General features: G+C 42.1%; 1 pseudogene; it reads left to right on the plus strand.

Moving 5' to 3' along the window:
• Positions 1–4,172: 4,172 nt before the first annotated feature.
• The window catches only part of LOC131402294 (olfactory receptor 5M11-like), a 40,861-nt pseudogene continuing 22,546 nt past the window's right edge, over positions 4,173–22,487 (plus strand).

Raw genomic sequence — 22,487 nt, forward strand, 5'->3', positions numbered from 1 at the left:
TAGCCGGGTTTCTCAACAATGGCATTATTATCATTTTGGGCCAGATAATTCTCTGTTGTGGGGGGCTGTCCAGTGCATTGTAGGATGTTTAGCAGTATCCCTGGCCTCTGCCCAATACATGTCAGTAGCAGCCCCCACCCAATTCATTGTGACAACCACAAATGTTTCCAGATTCTTGCCAAATATCCCCTGAGGTGCAAAATCTCCACCCACCACTGCCCTGTTAATAACCACTATTTTCTAAATAAATATTCTGGCCTCTCCACACTTCATCTAAACCAAATGTCATGAGTCAATGCAGTGTTAACACAATGATGTCCATAGTTTTTCAATACTAATGGCACATTAGAATCATCTTTTTAAAAGGCGAGCTTTGAAAGAACACATATGCTAAGGCCCCACCTTAGAACAATGGAATGAAATCTCTTAAGTAAGTCTTGAGCATTTTTCTTTTTCTTTTTTTTGGTGAAGAAGATTAGCTCTGAGCTAACATCTGCTGCCAATCTTCCTCTTTTTGCTAAGGACGATTAGCCCTGAGCTAACAGCTGCGCCCATCTTCCCCTATTTTTGTACATGGTTTGCCACCACAGCATGACTTGATGAGCAGTGCATAGGTCCGCAGCCAGGACCTGAACCTGCGAACCCCAGGCCGCCAAGGCAGACTGCGCGAACTTAACCATTACACCACCAGGCCGGCCCCTTGAGCATTTTTATTTTAAAGCTCCTTAGGTAATTCTAAACTTCGGCACAGCTGAGAACTACCTTCTTAACATATTACTCTTCCCAGGAATATATGCTTTCAAATAGATTTCTACCAAGACTTTTCAAACATTAGTAGAGCATGAGGCATGTATCTGGGGAGTAAAAGACTCACAGAAATTCTCAAGCTACACCAATTAAGTGTCTATAGCCCATAATTATAAACAGTGATATCTAGTGTTCAGTTCCCGATTGGAAAAAAAAAAGGTATATGTGTTAATTCTTACAGCTAACTCTAATATATTCAACCTCTCTTTCAAAGGGATATTTCCCAGTCTTTGAAACACCTTAAATCTGTCACCTAAACAAACAAAAATCCACAAGCCCCCCAAAAAAACAAAGAACAATTCATATTCACTCTCAAGTCAAAGTCAAACTGTCTGAGAGAGAAATTGAGACTCACTGATTCCATTTCTTCATTTATCACCTCCCACTCCAATCTGGCTTCTGGTCCTATTATTCCAACAAAATAGTTCTTGCTAAGGTAAATGACCCTTATGTTACTAAATCTAATGGATATTATTCAGGCCTTATTTCACGTGACTTCTCAACAGCATTGGACACTACTCACCACTCCTTCCTTGAATCATTTATGCCTTTGGCTTCCATTGCACAACACCCATCCGATATCTGCAACTCCTTAGCCAGCTCATCTTCCTCTACCTAGACAAAAATTAATTTAAATTCTTCAATTTAAATTAAATAGACTGCTAAGTCTATTTCATGTATCCTCAAGACTTTAATTTCTCCCTACATACTTAACAGTTAGTTTTCAGTCTAGATCTTACTTCTCAGCTCTAGACTTCAATCCAAAAGCCTCTTGGATGACTCAAAGGCATCAGAAACTCAGTAAGTCCTACACCAATGATCTCCACACCTACTCATCTCCAAACATATTACCTTTCAAATGGATGTCATCAATCAGCTCCATCCCATTCCATTGTATGCACAGCTTCCCTCCTCCTCCTGACCTTGAATCCAATTGCATCAACAAATCCCTCCTCGCGCCCAGTGGGGAAGGGGAGCCAGCAGGGAGCTTTCCTCGCGCGGGCGGCTGCGGCGGCGGCGGCGGAGACGGCTGTGCTTGCTCTGTCGGCGTTATGGCGGCTGCCGGGAGCCAATAAGCGGCGGGAGCGGGAGCGCGCGCGTGGCTGCGGCGACGACGGCTCGAGGGCTCCTTCCTTCTCACTCTGGCTGCCCTCGCCGTTGGTGCAATGGATTGTTGGATCCGCTCCGCAGGGGGTCGCGCGTGGGAGCCGCGGGCCGGGGCTTCCCCTCCCCCTCCCCCTCACGGACTCCTGCTTCCCCCGAGACGCCCGGAGCCCGAGGACTCACCCGGCGGGGGAGACCTGAGTGGGCTCCCTCCGCCCCCGCAAAGCCTGCACGGCCGGTAAGAAAGGGGGCGGCGGGCGGGTCAGGACGTGGCGGGGAGGCCGGGAGCCTGCCGGGTGGAGGGCGGGGGCGCCGGGCGAAGGCCGGGGCGGCTCTGCGAGGGCCGGCGGCGGCGGCGGCGGCGGCCGGGCTCGGCGCGCGGGGGGCGCGTGAGTGGCGAGCGCAGGCGGCTCCGCGGAGCGCGTCCTAGCGCCGGCGGGCGGCGGAGCCCGGGCCTCCTCGGCGTGGGCGCGGCGGGGGCCGCGAGGGCAGAGCCGCGGAGCGCGAGCGGCGAGCGCTTGGCCGGCGCGTCGCCCCCGCCGCGACCCGGCCTCCCGGCACGTGGGGGGCGGCGGCGAGGGGGAGGGGCGGCGGCCCAGGCGAGCCCGGGAGGGCGCGGAGCGGGGCGGCGGGAAGTGTGAGGCGGGAAGAGAGACTCGGGGACCGGGAGGGGGGCCCTGGGAGGGACGGGGGTGGGAGTGTGCGTCCGGCCGGGAGACTGACTGGAGCGAAGCTGCGGTGGACGGAGGAGGGAGGAGGAAGGCTTCCAGCCTCCTTTCGAGCCCCGCTTGGGAAACTCAGCAGGAGCAGAGCAGCTGTTGAAGGACCGGGCACAGAGGAGGAGGGTTGGGGAGGTTTGACTTCATTGTTGAGACGCGGGAAAGGCTGGAGAGAGCTGCGTGCGCCTGGAGCTGCAGAACTCAGGGCTGTGAGCAGGGCCTCAGAAAGAGGACTGACTCGGGGAAGGCAGATGAGGGGGAAAAAGGAAGTTAGAATGTCCAGAGAAAGCCGTTTTGAGGAGCGAAAGGAAGGTGGAAAGGAAAGAACGAAAAGAGGAGTGAACTTTCTCAACGCAGAGAGACTTTCGGGAAAGGCGGTTTGTTAGAGTCCCCAGATTTTTAAGACTTGTTGAACAGTAAAGCTCTTTGACGGGTTGGAATTAATCTTTAACATGAGGCATAAATGTTGCGTGGAAGAGTTACTTTTTGGATAACCAGTTCTTGCAAAGAGTCTACTGGATCTTAGTCTCTGGAGAATTAAAATCTCGATCTAGATGTAGAGTTTGCTGGGATGAAGTTGGCAACAGCCTGTTTTCCTCCTCTTTTTTTGTGGAATGGAGATCATCGTAGGACTGAATTCTCTTTGCTGAGGTCGGAGGACAGCTCTGCTCTCAGTCGGCTATCTCGGTCCTTTCTGGCTGGGGAAGGATCTGACGTCTCCTTCCCCCGCTTCTTCCTCTCCCTCCCCTGCCAGAGATCTCCTTTGTTTATTCGTGGATGGCTTGTAGGTGACTCTCCAGTGTTGTGCTGAAATCTTGAAAGGTGGGAATGCTGTGTCTTGGTCAGTGATTTCTGCCCCAAACCTGTTACTTAAAAAATCATAGTGTATATTCCATTACCTTTTTTTTTTTTTTTAATGGAATCTCGGCAAGTCCAACCTGGATAAATATTATTTAAATTTTATCATTCCACTGTCGGCTTTCCTGTGAAAGTACACATTTATTTTGACCTGTACAGTTTTCGCGAAGATTGTATGATACTCTTTTATTCTTCTGTTCTTATGTGAGCATTTTCAAAACTTTGCCTCATTCAAGTGTATGAAGTTCTTGGTGATATGAATTAGTGTTTGATTAAAGGTAACCTGTTCCCCCCTTACTTGGTTTGACAAAGTATCTAAGACTCCGTTTTCTATTCTTGGAGTGTATGTATATGTTATATGTTACCATTTTTCTTTAGTTAGCTAGTTATCCATAATGTGTATATATGTATCGCTACACAGCTGCAGTTAGTCTACAAGTTTTATCACTCAGCAGATATTCTGATTTCTTCTGTCAAAAATAAGCACTGGTGTGCTATAAATTCTAGTAAGTAGTCAGGAATGTAGTTAATGGAAGCCTAGGTATTTCTGATTGGCCTAGGTAGATTTGTATAAGTTCTAACTAGACTTATCTTTTTCTCTACAGGAAGTTTTCTTATTTTCTTAATATGTTTTCTTTAGGTGAATCAAAAAGGGTCCCAGGAAACCTGTGAATGTTGAAGAAAATTCGTCTGTGAATTTTTGGTATTCAAGGAGGAGTCAGTATTTATATTCATCTTTTAAACTGGGAAGATTTATATTTTATTTTAAAACTTCTTGATCTTTACAATGAATGGACACAGTGATGAAGAAAGTGTTAGAAACAGTAGTGGAGAATCAAGGTAAGCACTTTATTATCAAGTATTTATTATGAAGAGAATGGAAAACTTGTGTGACTCTTTTTAGTTTTCTTAGTAGATGGCAGTTTTCAGGTTCAAATTCTTCCTCTTAGGTATCCAAACAGTAAAAAGTTTCTAATATAAGGAGCTTTGTTGATAATACAGGTTTTAATTATTTTTTTCCTTTGAGATACACAAAGAAGAATTTAAGTATAGAAGTTTGGATTACTTAAATCTCCTTGGAGGTATATATTGTTTGGGTTAATAACTGAAGCTAGAACAAGTAGGAAAAGAGATTTAAATTGATTTGACTGTTAGTGCACTCTCTAAATAAAGGCAATAAGAATTTCTTACCTCATCTTTTTCTGGCATTTTATCTTCTACCTGTGCTGTCCAATATAGTAGCCACTAGCCACATGTGGCTGTTTAAATGTAAATTAATTAAAATTACACAATATTCAAAAATCAGTTACTCAATCACACTAGACACATTTCACATGCTGAATAGTCCCATGTGGCTAGTGGCTACCATGATGGACGGTGCAGATAGAAAACATTACTATCACTACAAAAAGTTCTTTTGGACAATGCTGATCTGGATATTTGTTAAAGTATTGTTGCAACTCTTTTTTCCTCCTATTTTCTTTAATTTGAGTTTTAATTATATATGAGTGAGTTAAGAGTTCTTACTTGGGCCATGTCTTTTTAAGGAAGATATAGTTTATGGGAATAAGCCATATTAAGCTATTTTAATGTGAAAGAAGCCTCTTCAAATACAAAGACTCTTTAAATTCTTCTGTAGCCCCCAAATTTTGAGTTATCTGCATATTAATAATAAAGTCCATGTAGTTATATATACTTATCATATGTAGAGATCAGGAATATGGACATTGGAGTGAGACTGCCTGCTTACTTATCCCAGTTCTACTTCTGGTTAGCTCTGTGAATTAGGACAAATTATTTAACCTCTGGGGCCAGCCCCATGGCCTAGTGGTTAAGTTTGGTGTGGTCTGCTTCAGTGGCCCGGGTTCAGTTCCTGGGCACCAACCTACATCACTCATTGATGGCCATGCTGTGGCGGCGACCCACATACAAAATAGAGGAAGACTGGCATAGATGTTAGCTCAGGGTGAATCTTCCTCAAGCCAAAAGAGGAAGATTGGCAACACATCTTAGCTCAGGGCCAATCTTCCTCAGCAAAAAAAAAAAAGAGAGAGAGAGAAAAAGAAAAAATTAACTTCTGAGGCTTTGATTTTTGCAGTTTTGAAATGGGGATTATGGTATTATTTATCTTATTTGAAGTTGAGGATTAAGTGACATACTACATCTAAAGGTCTTAATATAGTTCCTGATATAATGAGCACTCAATATTTGCTTATTATGATTAGCATTATGTTTTATGTAACATAGGGTACTAGATAACTAAAACATTAATTATAGTGATAGAGAAATATGATAGACAAGAAACAGGAAAGTTTTGGCAGTTAGGAGGGTTTCAGAAAAAATGTTGGGGTAGAAAATGAAGCAGTGGTATATGTATTTGACCTGAGACTTGGGATTTTCTAGTCATTCTAGGAATACATGAGTTTATCAGCTTTCACAGGTGCACTGTTTGGATAACAAGAACATCATAGAGAAGAAGGAGTAGTTACGGAAAGCAGCATGATTTAGCAGAACAAGTGTTGGTCTGGAGTTACAAAACCTGAGTTGACACCATCTAACTAGTTCTCTGAATGATTTCTCAACTGTAAAGTAATTAAGAGTTGAACTAAATGATTTTGAAGTTTCATCCTATCACTTTTACAATGTGTAATAAAATTTTAGGTAACAGTTTCTGGTGATTCTAGTCAAACTCTGTTATCTAAAACTTTATGAGTCACCAGAGTTGAGAGGTAAATTAGAAGACTTTTGAATCTCAGTTTTGATTCAGATCTCTACAGGTATATTGACTATAGTAAGTGAATAGGAGAGTTGTCCCGCATTGTCTTATTCATTAGTGAGCAATGAAATGGTTGATAGGTAGAAATACCTAGAGGAGACACAGGAACAAAACTACCTGGAAAATAGGAAGTAAGCCTCTTGAGAGTAAATCCTCTTGTTGAGTATGCGGAGAGATCGCGTGCTGTTATATTCTGACCGCTTACCTGTTCGAGTAATCTTTTATATATTTTACTGCCATATCTAAAGCAAAGGTGAGTAGTAAGTCAAATTAGATGGTATAGTTGAAAAAAGTTAAACCCTGTGAAAGCAGATTTACTTACAGGAGTCTTTTATAATGCATACTCATTTAAAATAATTGCAAAGCATATTCTGTAATTATTCTGAGTCACCATTTCTACCATACAAGGTATGTGCTTCTGAGAAGTATGATTGTCGAGTTATCTAATTCTTTCAACTGCCTTGGTGTTTGTTTATCAGGAGGAGGAAGACCTGCTTCTATTTTGCTTTTGTTTTCTTCCTTACTGCTGTTATGCTATCCTTTTCCTTTGCTCTACTGTCATTGTTACTAACCCTGAGACCTCCTCCCCAAAGCTTTTATAACAAGGCAGTACAGAGAAGGGAGATTGTGCCTAGTTAAAGAGTGAGGAGGTGAACTTTATAGACATAGGGATTTTCTTGCAAACAACAAAAGTTTCAGTAACTATGAATGTTAATATAGAGTGATGAGAGGAGAAATATGTTCTCCTTTTAAAATTAATATACACTGTAAATAGTTTTTAAAGTAAAATTTGATTTTTATTGGCTAGAATTTTTAAATGTATTTTTGCTTTAGCGTTTCTTTTTTCCTTTATGAAAATGAAGTTTATGAAATGAAATAGACTTAAGAAGTCATTTAGCATTTTTGGTTGGTATAATTAGCTTTCTACTAAAAAAATGGTTTTTTGATTCTTTCCGTGTAGAAAGCTCTCTATAACCATTGACTGAAGGGAAGAAGAATACATAGGAAAATGTCTCTTGGGCTGTGCTATAATGGACAGTTTTGAAACTTATTTACTAAGAAATCTGGGTCAGGGTGCACCTGTACATCAGTTTCAGCTCAGCACAAAGTTTATTATGTAACTGAAGTTAAGCTTTCTGAAGATACTATTGGAAGATTTCAGAGCATCAATTCCTCACTGTGTGGATGTGTTGTTATTTGCAACCAAATTTTTCAAATCCTGGGTAGATATTTTTTATTTTAAAATTATCTTGAATGATGATTTACTTCAGGACTAGATTTATGGGTAAAGACCAGAAATATATTATCATATTTTGCTCATTTTTGGATGATTGATACATGCTTAATACTCAGAAGAATTTCTCTGCTTGCCTGTAGATTAAATTTTTAATAATATGTTTGTCCATGTAAATTTGAGAATTTATTTGAATCACTTTAATTAGTCTCTGTCTATTATGCTCTTGAAAAATTCTTACAGGGTGAGGAAGGTGGTTAGTGATGTGCTGTAATGGTCTCAGCCATTTAGAATTAGTCTCTAGCTGGCAATGGAGCTTTGTTGACTGTAACCCTTCAATTTCCTTGGCTTATAGAAAATATTTTAATTATCATTTTATGGTTCAAGAATCTTTGGATCTCAGCTTGTAAAGTGTTCTGGGTAGGCAGTGAATAGGGACTATGATCACTGGAAATGTTCTAAATGAAAACCTCCTTTTTAGAAATTCAGAGTTTAAAAGGCTTTTTAGAGGCTTTGAGAAGCCCTGGAGCCTCAATGACCTGTGACATTTAAGGAAAACCGATTCAGAGTTAATTTGAACACAGGGCACGGTTTGCACCATGGGTCTGTTAGTGTCCTGTTGAATTCTACTATGGTATACTGTTTTTGGAAACATTGTCTTTATGTATACACATACCAGAAAGATTTCTTGCCATCAAAATCAGTTAGTTTCTTTCACTAAATAAATTTGAACACTTTTTAAAGTCAATACCAGTTAAAATGGTGTTTGCTGAGCTTATTTTGCAGTTATCTCAGAGTTTTAAAAAAAATGTCATTTTTTAAATTTCCAAAGTTTGTGTTAAGAAACATTTTAAGGAGGATGGGAAAGTGTGAAATCACAAAGCCAGAATGGCTAGAAATCATTGAGTTAAGGAAACTGGTTTTTAAAATTTTCTGTGATGTCATTAATTGCAGGAAAGGATGACTCTTTTACATCTCATTTTTTGTTATTCCCTATTTCTCAGTTCAGTATGTGCTTTCTTCATCTTTTCCTGTTTTTTCTCTCAAATATCCTGTATATGCTACTAAATCTAAGATCATCTAAGATCGCTTCTTATCCTTTGAAAACTCAATAAATCGTTAAGCAGGAGCCTTAGTAATAGGATACTCTGTTTCCAAATAGAATTTACCAAATTAAAATTGTCACACAATTTCCTAGGATTGTGGTTAATCTAGGTTACTGTAAAGTATTTAGGCTTTTTTAACTGATAAGGCTAAGAGAATTGTATATGACTTGACTTTGCAAGACATTACTTTTATCTACATAGGTATGAGATCATGTGGGGGCAAACATTAATGTGTAGTTACCCCTTTTTTGTACAGTAGCCTCCCCTTATCCACGGGGGATGTGTTACAAGACCCCAAGTGGATGCCTGAAACTGCGGATAATACAGAACCCTGTGTATACTATATTCTTTCCTATGCATTCATACCTGTGATACAGTCTAATTTATAAATTAGGCACAGTAAGAGATTAACAACAATAATAAAATAGAACAGTTATAACCATATACTGTAAAAATAGTTCTGTGAATGTGGTCTCTCTCTCTCAAGATACCTTATTGTTCTGTACTCACCCTTCCTCTTGTGAGGATGTGAAATGTTACAGTGCCTACATGTTGAGATGAAGTGAGGTGAATGATCTACGCATTGTGATGTAGCGCTAGGTTAATATTGACCTTCTGACAATACATGAGGAGGATCATTGAGCCATGATGATGTTGATGGTTGGATGTCATAAGCAGATGATGTCCATGGTTGTTAGAACACAAGCACTGTGATACTGCAATAGTCAATCTGATAACTGAGATAGCTACTAAGTGACTAATGGGCAGGTAGCTTATGCAGCGTGGATACGCTGGACAAAGGGATGATTCACGTCCCAGGTGGGATGGAGCGAGATTTCATCATGCTACTCAGAACAGCACGAAATTTAAAACTTATGAAGTTGGGAATTTTCTATTTAATATTTTCAGACCACAGTTGACTGCAGGTAACTGAAACCGTGGAAGGCAAAACTGCGTATAAGTGGGGAAGACTGTACTGTTGAAATAGTTGCTTATTTAAGATCTTGAGGACTGGTGGGTTACATATGATATAGTTGGGTTTAAAAATAAGAGTATTTTTTGTGGTGAAGAGATAAAGAATAGATGGAGAAAACTTTTTTATATTTTTTAAGGAAAATTTAAAAACATGCAGAAATAGAAAAGTTGCAGCCCCAATTTTGGTCCTTGGACCAGCAGCATTGGCGTCACTTGGGAGCTTGTTCAAAATGTAAAACCTTGGCCCCTACCCCAGACCTTCTGAATCAGAATCTTCATTTTAACAAGATTCTCCAGTAATTCGTATTCATATTAAATTCATACGCATATATATGAAGTGGTTTATTCAGCACCTTGCCGCTTTTTTTGTTACTGATGTTGTTATACATCGTTTTTATTTTCTGGAAACTCCCAAAGAATGGTGTCATAGGCCCTGCCATCAAGAGGCTGGGTACATTTCATTGCTCTAGAAACAATAATGCAACCAATAATCATTGAGCTCTTAACTCTGACTGAGCCAGGCATGGTGCACAGTACATGGTGCATTATGTGAATTTATCACAGTTCATCCTCACAAAACTCCTGTGATGTTCACAGTATTATGAGTCCCATTCTCTAGAAGGAGAAACCAGATTTATAACCATTAAAAAAAAAAAAAAAAGCTATTGGGGCCAGCCTGGTGGTGCAGTGGTTAAGTTCACGTGCTCTCCTTCCACGGCCCAGGGTTCGCAGGTTCGGATCCTGGGCGCAGACGTATGCACCACTTATCAAGCCGTGCTGTGGCAAGTGTCCCACAGAAAATGGAGGAAGATGGGCACAGATGTTAGCCCAGGGCCAGTCTTCCTCAGCAAAAAGAGGAGGATTGGCAGCAGATGTTAGCTCAGGGCTAATCTTTCTCACCAAAAAAAAAAATAAATTTCAAACTTCACTTGGATTTCATTGACTTTTCCGTTAATGCCCTCTTTCTATTCCAGGATTCAACCCAGGGTACCATGTTATGTCTAATTGTCAGCTCTCTCCAGTGTCCTCTGTTCTGTGAGAGTTTCTTAGCCTTTGTTTGATTTCCTTAACAGTCGTCAGAAGTACTGGCTAGGTGTCCTGTAGAATGTCCCCCAGTTTGGATTAGTCTGATATTTTTGTTAGGATAAACTAGGGTTATCAGTTTTTAGCACGAATATCACAGAGATGAAGTGTTCTTCCAGTCACATCGTATGGGTAGCATAATATCCACGTGACATTACTGTTGATGATAACGTCCATCACTTGGCCAAGGTAGTATTTGCCGGGTTTCTCCACTGTAAAGTTACTGTTTGTTTTTCCCTTTCCATGCTGTATTCTTTGGAAGCAAGTGACTGTGTCTGGCTCACTCTCAAGGGGGTGGAGGGAGTGGGAATTAAGTTCCGTCTCCTGCTGGGAGGGAGTATCTACATATGTTATAATGGAATTCTTCTGTAGAGAAGTCATTGCTCCCCCGTTTAGTCACTCATTCATTTATATAAGCATGGACTTATGTACATGTATTTTATATTTTGGGCTATAATCCAATAAATTTATTTTGTTGCTCAAATTGTTCTAGCTTTGCCCGTTGTGAGCTTTCTTTCGAGTTGGCTTCTGTGTCCTTTTGACACATTCCCATTCTTTTGCCCTCGAGTCACTCATTTCTCCAAAGAGCTCTGGTTCCTTTTATTGGAGAAAAGGGTATTAGAAAGCAGATTTGGGTGCGGGGTATGCTCATTGCTACTCAGGTGTCACTACTTCTAGGCCCTCTCAGCAGACAAAGCAGACAGAGCTAGTAACATATGTATATATAGTAAAGCACGTATGTCGGCATATCTGTAGTTCTTTCTGTATCTGTCCATCTGTATACATATTAAGGTAAACTTGAGTTTGTACTGATGTCTCCAGCTATAATCCTGAACTACAGGATTCATCCTAACCTTCCTTTCTTGCTCCTTTATAATTTCTATCTCCAACAGAGAAACCTGGTTCCCACCATCCTCTACCTACCATCCATACTCTTCACCCTCAGCATATGGGTAAAGCAGTTGCAGAATTTCTAGGCTATTCTCACAGAAGAAACAAATTTACCAACTAGAATACAGTGTTTATGTACAGTGTACAGTTCCTATTATATTTAGCCTTACAGTTTCTAGTCAAAACACCCGTTTTCCAAAGTTATTCAAGTTAGCTTCTGCCCCCCAGCCCCCTTCAGTATGGTGATATCGTAAATTTATAATAATGTTAGATTCATTTGTCACAGTTTGCATTCCATCCTGGGATACTCAGTCACATGGGTTGATTTTTTTTAAACTTGCACGTATTACATACACTTTGTGCTACACAGTTTTGTGGGCTTTGACAAATGCATAGAATCATTTATTCTCCGCCACAGTACTGTCAGAATGATTCCTTCATCTAAAAGTTCCCCTGTGTGTCCCAGATTTATGGAATCAAAATTTTCATTTTAACAATATTCCCAGGAGATTTGTATGCATATTAAATTCATATGCATATATATGAAGCTATTTACCTGGAGTCATTCAATATCTTGCCATGTTTTAAAATTATAAATTAACTTGGAGAAAGATATTATGATCTAGAGGTGATAATGGAATAGCCAGGTTTAAATGCACAGTCAAGGAAGTGAGTATATTTAAATTCATGGGGCATATAGGTATGCAAGTGAGGTGAAAGAAAATAGAATTGGGCAAATTATTGGACTAAAGTAGTGGGCTGTATGGCAGGTTTTCACAGGGCTCTTTAAGTTTTGTCCTCTTGATAATGATGAGAAATGACGTAGTTTGGAAAGAAGGAAGAACAAATGGTATCCAGAGGCATGATGGAGAGGAAGGTTTTTTTACAGAGGTCATAGTCCCCAACAAAGATGTGCAAGTTCCCTAATAAAGAGAATGTGTTGGACATCCTAGCTTTGCAGTTCTTTACCCTGAGGTTTATTCAGTGTTCTGCTGAAGTTTTTGTGTGGTTTAGTCCCAGGTGGAGGAAGGAGAAAAAAGGAAGCATAGCTGAATAAATGCTGCCTGTATTGAGGGATACCCCTGGGAGTGTAATACAGTCCATGTGAATGGACTGGTCAGAACCACAGATTTTAAGGAGGCACTCTAGGAATCTCTTGTACCAGAATCAAGTTCTTATGTATGAATGACTGAGAAAATTGCTTTTCATAATTAAGAGTACATTATCTGTCCCTGTGATATGAGGTGACTGCTTAGTCAAAAGTCAGCTTTAAGTAAATGTTAAACTGCGTTCCAAAGTTTCCTTGGTGTGGATAGATTAAGTGAGATCTAAGTTATTTTTGAGATTAAAATACACAGACGTGAAAAGTTCTGGGTAATTACGCGCTACTGGCTTTTGGGATCTAATGTCTACACTATCTCTCAGAGCTGAGGCATATGGCACAAAAATAGTAGGGGGCTCTTTTCTTAATGAAAACCTTCTGTTAGCTATTTCACATCTCTCTTGTTGCTGCTTTCAGAACTACAGTTCTGTGTCCTCAGATAGTTATTTAATTTAGATGATTGAGCAAGTACTGTGTGGTAGATAGCATGAAATACTAAAATTTGAGATTCTTCTCTGAAGCTTATAATCAAGAAAGAGACCTTAGCCTTAAATATTTGTAGCATCAGGTGGATATGGTAAATACAGAGAGATACAGTCTGCACCACTTCAAAGGTAGGAGACAGAGAAGTTTGATCATAAGACAAATGGTTGATTTCTACATCAAGCTCAATATCAGAATCAATTTTTTTTTTTTTTTTGGTGAGAAAGATCAGCCCTGAGCTAACATCCATGCCAGTCTTCCTCTTTTTGCTGAGGAAGGCTGGCCCTGAGGCAACATCCATGCCGATCTTCCTCCACTTTATGTGGGACGCCACCACAGCATGGCCTGATAAGCAGTGTGTCGGTGTGCGCCCGGGATCCGAACCCGGGCCGCCAGCAGCGGAGCGTGAGCACTTAACTGCTACGCCACGGGGCTGGCCCCCAGAATGAATTTTTCTTTTTTGAGATCATTCAAAATGCTGATAATCTTAAATTTTATGTATGTTAAAGTCCTGGTAATGTGACTTTTATGATGGCGAGATATTTTGACAGGGTTAGACAATAAGTCAAGAGTAATTTTTATACCCAGGAAAAATGATGTTAGAAGGCAATAAATACTATGCTGACAAGTTTATGTAAAGGAATGGGGCCATTGGAGAAGAGTGAAGTTACAGTCTAAATTCCCTCAGAGAAGACTATTCTTGTTTTAGTGCTTGAGGTAGATTATAATATGATTACTGCCATTTGATGCAACTACTACAGTATTCCCAGTTGTAAATGACTAAATCCTGAATTACATTAATAAAAGGAAGAAGTTTGATCTGAAAGGAAATTAAGAAAATAAGAATTACAATTAGCTGTACATGAGTACTAAAAATGTACAAAATCTTCTCTTTATTCCAGTGTTAGCATGTATTTTATACCAAAGGATTGACCTAGTGTGCAGTAGCTTATCTCTGTCCAATCAAACTTTCTGCAGTGATAGAAGAGTTTTATATCTGCACTGTCACATGTGGCTACTGAGTACTTGAAATAAAGCAAAGGTGACTGAGGAACTGAAATTTTAATTTTATATAATTTCAGTTAATTAAAATGAACATTTAAATAGCCATGTGCCTACTTGTTGTAATTATAAATGATAGAATTAGAGATTTTTATCATGTCGTTAATATTATAACAAATTGCATGTGTTTTATGAAACTATTAGTGACTTTGAATTGTATCTATCTATAGTCCTTATTTCTCATCTGATTCTCTGCTTACTAGAGAAGCTTTTGAGTTTACTATTTGACCTCAGATTCAATGTGACTAACCCCAAATTTAAATGATGTAAGCCAGGTGATAATCAGAATTTTTAGGACAAGGTACTATTAGGTTTTGATGGTTTGAATGAGAACAAAGGGGAGCCCTATAATTGCTTCAGAGTTTATCAGCAGCAGAGAATCCTCCCTCACCTCTTCCAGCTCCTGGTGGTACCTGCTTCCCTGTCTTGTGGCAGCAGATCTCCAATCTCTGCCTACGTCTTTCATGTGATCTTCTTCCCTCCTTGTCTCTGGGTCCTCTCCTCTTATAAGGACACCAGTCATTGAATTGAGGGCCCACCCTAAATCCAGGATGAGTTCATCTGCGGATCTTTAATCACATCTGCAAAGACCTGTTTCCAAATAAGGTCATATTCTGAGGTTCCGGGTGAACTTGAATCTTTGGGAGATGTTATTCAACCGACTACATCCTCTACCCTCAAGTTGAGGTTGGGAGCTGGCTCAGGCAGATATGAATGGTAACAGTATCAGAGGAGTTGTTTTCACCAACAATAAAGGAGGAGTTGTTTTCCTCAAAAGTACTTGATTCAATGTAATAAACTTAAAAATCATAATGTTTTTTGAAATCATGATGGTGATTCTTAAATTCATATGGAAGAGAAAATTTACAAAATGAAATAATTTTTGAGAAGCAACCACCAAACAAAAGAAACATGAAGGAGAAAAAGGACAAAGGTGACATATCAAAGCATTTCCCCAGTTCTGTTAACAAAAACGGCAAATTAACGTACACATAGACCAAGTCTCTCCACTGAAGCAACCGTTCAGTTGGACAATACTGACAGAATCATGTGTTTCAGAACTCGGAAATATAATAAAAAACTTACAGCATCCAGAAGAGTGATTAATGAAGGAAACATGGCTGAATTTGGGTAAGAAAGCACTGTGGTGTTTTTGGTTAATGCCTACCCGCTGCCATCTCTGGTACAGCAGAGGTCGTGAGGATGGGAGGAAAGATTCCTTGCATGGCTCCCTCATGCCAGGAGACAAATACTAACCTGCTTCTTAAAATAGGGTGATTATGTGACGGGGTGGTAGTGATCTGTCTTTCGGGCCCCTGAGGGAACAGCGCAGAAGGTGACACGTATTTCTCCCCCTCAGGCTGGAGGGACTTTCCTGGTGGTGTCATTGTCTGATGAAACATTTAAAGGTCTATGCTACTGGTAGATGCCTGTGCAAGGGATGATGTCCAGGACAGGAGAGAGACATAAATAGCTGGAAAGGAGGCATCTGAGGAGAAAGTTTTTTGGGGAATGAAAGCTTAGAAAGGCCACTGCATCTACCAGAGAAGCTGGAGTGTAATGTACACGCCCAGGATTGGATGGGTGCTCAGAGAACTGAGAAGACCTGGGATTGCACTTCTGGCAGATTTGTGGGCTCCATGCAGGTAGGGGGTGAAGTCTAAGGAAGAAATGCAGGGGTACCTACTGTAAAGGCTGGAGATTTTAATTTTATCTTTTTTTAAAATGTGTTCTTTTATTTATTTATTTATTTATTTCTCCCCCAAAGCCCCAGTAGATAGTTGTATGTCATAGTTGCACATCCTTCTAGTTGTTGTATGTGGGACACGGCCTCAGCATGGCCAGAGAAGCTGTGCATTGGTGCGTGCCCGGAATCCGAACCCACGCCGCCAGCAGCGGAGCACGCGCACTTAACCCCTAAGCCACGAGGCTGGCCCAAAATGTGTTCTTTTGGATCCTTGCATTTAAAGAAATCTCTGTCTCTGTCAGGTCACTTGCTGATTGTTAAGATAACTGAAAACAGATTTCAGTGACCACATACATCAAAAAACATAGTCTTTGCAAAAATCGTTTGAAAAGTCACGAAACAAAAGGATGACTGCAGCTCATAAAAAGCCACAACAGCAAAATCTGGAGAGCGAGGAGAATCTGACTCTCACAACAACCACATTGTAATACGCAAAATGTCCAGTTACCACTACAAAATTACAAACGATATGAAGCTACAGGAAAGTATAGCTGGTTCAGATGAAATAGAGTGGAAATTGACAGAAATTTTTCCTGAGGAAGCCCAAGCACTGGAATCATAAGACAAGGACTTCAAAATAACTCTCTAATATATGCTCAAAGGGCTAATGGAAAGTAGGGACAAAGAACCAAGGAAAATAAAGAGAATGATGTCTCAATTCAGAGAGAATATCAATAAGGAGAAAAAAATTGTAAAAAGAACCAAATAGAAATAATTTAGTATTACCGTTGCACTTCCTACTCCCGCCTCCAACCTTAAATAACCACAAATTGACTTCTTGTCTGTACGGATTTGCCCATATTTGACATTTCATGTAAAAGGAATCATATAATAAGTGGTCTTCTTTGACTAGACGCTTTCACTTAGCAGAAGGTCTTAAAGGTGCATCCATGGTGTAGCACGTGTCCTTCATATGTTTTTGGCTGAAGTACATACAACGTACAGAAATACGGATCACACTGTGTTTATACATTCATCAGATGATGGATATTTGGGTTGCTCTGGACCACCATTTGCTGGTCCAACTCTCAGCTTCAGTGGCCCAACATCAATGTCTCCCATCACCCTTCCTATTCACTGCCATCCAGTCAGCTCCGCTCTGCTTAGGCACCAGGTCTTCTCAATGTAAACAGTGGTGGAGCCCTTAGCAAGGGCCCTAAAAGGCAGAGGTGGTGATGGGTCGTGTCCACCTCGCTGAAGACTGCCAAGTCCAACACATGCTTTCCAGGTGCATCAACAATAACATAAACAATTAGAGCCGAAATTCCAAAGGTTGCTGACACATGTGGTCTCCAGTGTTTCCTCTTATAAAACTTCAAGTATAGGGCCTCCTACTAGACATCTGTCATCCTTCTTGGTTTCTCAGCCACTGAACCCCTATCCTGTGTTTGAGGGCTTCCCTCACTTTATGATCCTGGGGGAGATAACACCAGCTTCCCGATTTAAAAGCAGAAAATGCCAGATATGGCCATTTGCAGCCTCCCCACTGCAGCCAGGGCACAGTTCCGTGGATCAGACGCACCCACGCAGACTCTGACCTAGGAGGGGGGACCTACGCTCTGATGACGATGGATTTGGACAACAGCTAATAGAAGCGGCCTCAGCGGGGCTCCAGCCCGTTGTCCCCATCCTCCCAGAGGCTCCGTGAGCGATCAGTCTAACAATCCTCTGTTGCACACAATCAAGAGCCCTGAATGAGAGCCTGGCATTGGTGTTGGAAGTGGGGAGATGGTCAGGAGGGGCCCACAGTTCACATTCCAGCCTCCGTCTAGGATGGGGGCCTCTTACCAGACCCCTGGTCAGCCGGCGTGGTCACTGCCCCCAGCGGCTTCCCCACAGGCTGGGTCCGCGGGCTCAGCGCGGATCAGAGGCTGCACCCCCGGGGTCAGTCCCCGCCGCGGACACCGGCGCCAGACTCCACGCAGCCATCACATCTGGAGGATCCAGCCGCGGGGACACGCGCGTCCTCGTCGTGGGTGGAGGACACGCCGCTGTCCCGGCGTCCACGGCCCTTCGTGCAGGGCTCTCGGGGCAGCTCGGAAGCCTGGAAGGTCGCCCTCGTTCTCCGCCATCCTCACTTCCGCCTCAGCAGGACTCTCTCTCGGCCACCAGGGTCCCCAGTCCTCCCCAGCAGGGGCTTGGCTCTGCTCTCTCATGGATTCTCGCCGCTTTTCGGCTCACTCGGCTCTCCCTGCAGGCCTCGGCTCTTTCCATCCAACGTCGCCTCCCTCCGCCCAGTCTCGGCTCCCCGTTCCCCGCCCTCCCATCTTCGGCTCCCTCCACCCAGTCTCGGCTCCCTCCGCCTCTCCCCGCCGCTCCTCGGCTCAGGCGGTTCCCTTCGGCTCTCTCCGCCTGGCTTCGGCTGTCTCCGCTTTTGCAGCCACAGTTCGCCTCTTTCCGCCTCTACCCGCCAAACTCCCGGGTCCCCTGGGCTCTCTCTGTCCCACCAGGTCCCTGGAAGACTAATCAGCAGTGACTCATGTGACGAATAACAATGCTGCAGAAATGACAGTGTGTCACATCTGAGGCTACGTCATAAAACACACTGAAGCTTCCTTCTTCATCTCTTAGATTGCTCCCTCTCTAGGGGAAGCCATCCCCCATGCCATGAGGATGCTCCAGCTTGTCATGGTAGGCAGTTATGGGACTAATGGACCATCTTAAGCCCAGGAAGACTAGGTTTTAAATTTTATAAGGCCAGGTCTATTTCAGGTTTATACTTACTCCTTAGGTGTATCCCTTATTCTTAGGGTATGGTACTGATCGGGGTGTGGCATTTCTAGGGTCTTAGTTGATACCCAGGGTTTTTTCCCAAGGTCACTCCACTGCGATGAGTCCACAAACCAACCTCCAATTCCCAGCGTGTGTGTCCTCTGAAATTTCTGCACAATCTTCAGCTTTCAGTAGCTATTCTTGGCTAAACCTCCCAGCGTCTGCACGTGCACAGCTTAGATCCATTATTCAAAGACCTGACGGGAATTTTTAGGCAGATTTTTGGTGCTTCTTCTCTCTGGCTCTTTCTTGTCCATTAGAAGATCCTTTGGGTTGGCACCTGTGTTCTTTCAACCAGGACCCGCCACTTTTTGAGCATTTCCTGACTTTACGGCACCACCGGATATTCCCGGACAATCTGGTATTTTCTCTATCCTAACCCTGGAATCAATCACTTCACCAAGGAACCCTGGTACCCTCGACACATTTTTTTTTTTTTTTTTAAGAATGGCATTTAGAAAGCAATACCTGGGAGCCACGTGTACTCATGGCTACTGGAGTGTCCCTGCCTCTAGGTCTTTTCTGCTGACAGAGCTTGGAAATATATGTATTACCTCATCTCATGCATACACGTACATCTATGCCTGTCTATCTATCTATCTATCTATCAGTCAATCAATCATCATCATCATCATCTAACCATCGAAAAACCACATGTCCAAACTGATACTTCCAATTCCAATCTAACACCCAGTGTTCATTCCAGCCTTCTCTCTTTCCTTGTTGGTAACGTCTTTCTTTGACAACAAGAAACTGGCTCTCATGATCTACAGTATATTTTTTTAGTTGTTCAACCCTAGTATATACATAAACTGGTTTCAGAATTGCTAACCCATACCTTTCTGAGAAACAAATTTATGAACCAGAGCACAAGATTTCTAGGCAGTTCTTTTTGTTTTCAGCCTTATAGTATCTGGTCAAAGTACAGTTTTCCAAAGTAAATTGGCTTTTCTCCATGCACATCAGTGTGGTTATGTCATTCATTTGTAATACAGTCAGGTTCATTTGTTATAGTCTGTAATCCCTCTGCCACCTGGTGGATTAAGTCTTTTTTTTAAGCTGTAGTAATATTCATTCTTTGGCGTGTTCCATTCTACAGGATTTGAAAGATGCATAGAGATGTGTGTCCACCATCACAGCCACGACATAGAACAGTTCCATCACTTCCAAATTCCTTTGTGCTGCCCCTTTGCCTACCTCACCTTTTACCCCTGGCTACCACTGATTTGTTGTCCTTCCCTACAGTTTTGCCTTTTCCAGAATGTCATACAATGGAATCATGCAACATATGGCTTTCTGTCTCTTTCGTTTAGCAAAATGAGTTTGATGCAAATTAAGGTATAATTTACATGCAGTTTAACGTACAGATCTTAAGTGTACAGTTTAATGCATTTTGATAAATGCATACACCTGTGTAACCTATTCCTCTATCAAGATATAGAACCTTTTTCTCACCCCATAAAGTTCCTTCTTGTCCCTTCCCAGTCAATCCCAGCTACTGCCTCACATCCCTCACCTCACACTTTGATGCAACCACTGTTCTGATTTTTTCCCCCAACAGAGATTATTTTCTGCCTGTTCTAGAAACCTATATAAATATCATCATACAGTATTTACTCCTTTCTGTCTGGCTTCTTTTCCTTGGCATATTCCTACAAAAAATTTTAATTAATTCACAATAGAAGATGAAATATATATACAGTGTTTCCTATATACCAGGAAGTTTCATAAGTGCTTTACATATACCAACCAATTGAATCCTTAATACAAGTCTACGAAGTAGGCACTCTCATGTTCCCATTTTACAGATGAAGAAACTGGGGCACAAAGCATGTAACTTGCCTGAGGTGAGCAGGTTATTAAGTGGTAGAGTCTAGACTTGAACCCAAATGGTCTCTCTCCAGAGTCCATACTCTTAAACTCTATGCTACAGAGCACTGCCTCAGTACCAGGTATGGTTTGTGGCACAAGATCTACAGTAATGGATCAGACACACAGTCGTTGCCATCATGGTGCTTACAACCTAGTGGGGGTTGGGATGGAACAAATATTAGTCAAATAAATAAGTATATATAGAGTAGATTGGATAGTGATACGTGCTATTGAGACAAATATCTCCCAATAATGATAAGAAATGTGGGAATTGGAGACTTGCTCATTTATCTGGAGTGAGAATGAAAGCCTCTCCGTTCAGGGCACACTTGAGCAGAGACCTAAGTGAACTGAGAGTGAGCCATGTGGCTACATTGGGGGATATCAGTCTAGGCAGTACAGAGACCCTGACATTGAACTGTGCTGAGGTGAGGGAGCTACAGCAAGACCAGTATGGCTACAGTGGATGGAGCAAATAGGAGAGTGGTGGAAGGTGAGGTCAGTGATGTGATGAATCCTGATTATTTGGGGCCCCTGTAGGAAATGGTACAGACTTTTCATTATGCTCTCCGTGCACTGATGTGTCACTAGGCCAGAATGATTCATGTTAACAGGACTAGGGTGTAGGGAAACCAAAGAGGGATACTGCACATTCAGTCACTGGAAGAGCAAGGAAGAAAAGGTGAGGGGAGGGAGTGAGTCTGGGGTCATAGTGGGCAAAGGGGAGACAGCTGCACCACAGGGGCTGAGAAGAGCTCAAGGGTAACACCCAGACCCCAGTTCTCCTGCAGGGATATAGTCATGGCCTGGAGTCACTCTCCTCCAACCCTCTGATCTCCTAACTGGGCTCCCCACTGACCAACCCAAACAGAAGCCTAAGGCAAATGAGCTCTTTGATATAGTCCATCAACCTCCCCAAGCACAGAGCAGCGTAGACTAGAGGGGAGAGTGCCAGTGTTTGCCATTCCACATTCCTTAAATACAGGGTGTTCCTCTGCAGTGTGTTTCTCATGTGTGTCTTAAGGGATGAGGGTCCTCTGAAGGGTTTTCCATTTTGATGATATTCATAGAGTTTTCCCTTAGTGTAAATTGTGACGTGACTCCCTAGGGCTATCACCGAAGGCTCTCCTATAGCCGTTGCATTCTTTAGCTTTCTCCCCAGTAGGTCATCTTCTGGCACACAGTAGGGTCAGAGTTTGTGTTGAAGGTTTTACCACATAGAGTGCACTTAGAAGGCTTCTCTCTAGAGTGAGTTAATGTGTGGGTTATTGAATGCTACTCCATATTGATCAGATTAGAAGGATGAGGGTGTGCTGAAGGCTTTTCTTCACTGAAGGCCGGACTCCAAGAGGATTCCCAGTGATCTCTGTCTCCTGGTATTCATATCCTGTGTAGTTGCCTCCCACTGTGTGGCAGGATCAGTCAGGGTGACCAACACAATCCAGATGAAGAGAGAATATGGCCTTCTGAGGCTAGGTCATAAAAGACTTATGGCTTCTGCATGGGCTCTTTTGGATCACTTCCTTTGGAGGGAACCTGCTGCCATATTGTGACGATACTCAGCACCATGGAGAGACCTACATAAAGAGAAACTGAAGGACCCCTGCCAACAACTGGCACTAATTTGCCAGGGATGTGAGTAAGCTACCTTGGAAGTGGACCCGTCAGTCCCAAAGACTTTAGATGACTGCATTTCTGGTTGACATCTTGCTTCTCATGAGAGATCCTGAGCTAGAACTACATAGCTAATCCATTCCTGAACTCTTGACCTACAGAAATTGTGAGATAATAAATGCTTGTTGTTTTGAACCACTAAATTTTAGGGATAATATATTACACAACAAATAATTTATACATCCAATGTGAGTCCCGAAGATGCCCCAGAGATGGCAGATC

The sequence above is a fragment of the Diceros bicornis genome (genome assembly GCF_020826845.1).
Source record: "Diceros bicornis minor isolate mBicDic1 chromosome 6 unlocalized genomic scaffold, mDicBic1.mat.cur SUPER_6_unloc_1, whole genome shotgun sequence".
Lineage (NCBI taxonomy): Eukaryota > Metazoa > Chordata > Mammalia > Perissodactyla > Rhinocerotidae > Diceros > Diceros bicornis.